Raw genomic sequence first — 943 nt, 5'->3', positions numbered from 1 at the left:
TTCTATTGACTTACAGGGGAAATTGCATTGAAAGCAAAGAGAAGGCAAATTCCCTGAACTAGGAAAGCTGCGGGGAAGACCTGCAAGCTAAGACCAAGAGAAGCCAGTGTACCTCTCCTTATTCGACCTCCGCCCAGAAGAAGCCTGAAGTCTGACTCGGAAGTTGCTGTTCTCACTGACTCCTCTATTTAAAGGTCTCCATAAGCCGTAGATGAAGGATGAATTCTTATTCCTTCTAGGGGATTCTATTACTACACCTTTATGGGATCCAACTGTAACTCCAAAGAAAGAAGTTCGAAGCAGGAAATCCGTCATAGGAATCAGTCCCGAAGCCGTAAGTAACCCATTCTATTTAGAATTAGTGTTACACTAGACCGTCCTTGGAATAGAAAAGGAAATTCCAATCTCGGAGATTCTTCTCTATATCTCTTTTGGTGCATTCACTCCCGTCCGCTTATAAGAAAGTCAAAAGCAAGGAAAACAGCAACTCGGAAAGCTCCTCTCTTCCTAAACCCTTTACTGCGTGAGGCAAGGTCGTTTAAGGCTAGTCAAGTCAGATTGAATCAGTATGTTCTTTCTACTCCTGCAGAAGAAAGTAGTAAGATTTAGTTCAAATCCGATGGTCCCGCGAAGCCGGTCAACGTTAGCCAACAAGTCAAAACAAAAACAACGAGAAGGTAGCGAGAGGGTAAGTGAAGTGAGAACTTGATTCAAAGAAGACTTTCGGTTTGTGGTCTATCTTTTTCTGGCCCAGGTAAACCGAACCAGGGAATACCTTAATTTGGACTTTCTCAGAGTTCCTTCTTCCTTGCCTTGTCCAATAGGCTCTTTTGCAGGATAGGCTTACAGAACAGAAGCTCGTGAAAACAGTCTTTCTATTGTGGCGAGCGGCATCATATATAAGATCCCGGCTGCATTTAGGAGTTCTCTTTCCCTGTAACTT

Source organism: Arachis hypogaea, unplaced genomic scaffold (assembly GCF_003086295.3).
Source record: "Arachis hypogaea cultivar Tifrunner unplaced genomic scaffold, arahy.Tifrunner.gnm2.J5K5 arahy.Tifrunner.gnm2.scaffold_22, whole genome shotgun sequence".
Lineage (NCBI taxonomy): Eukaryota > Viridiplantae > Streptophyta > Magnoliopsida > Fabales > Fabaceae > Arachis > Arachis hypogaea.
Note: the sequence above shows the minus strand (reverse complement) of the source record.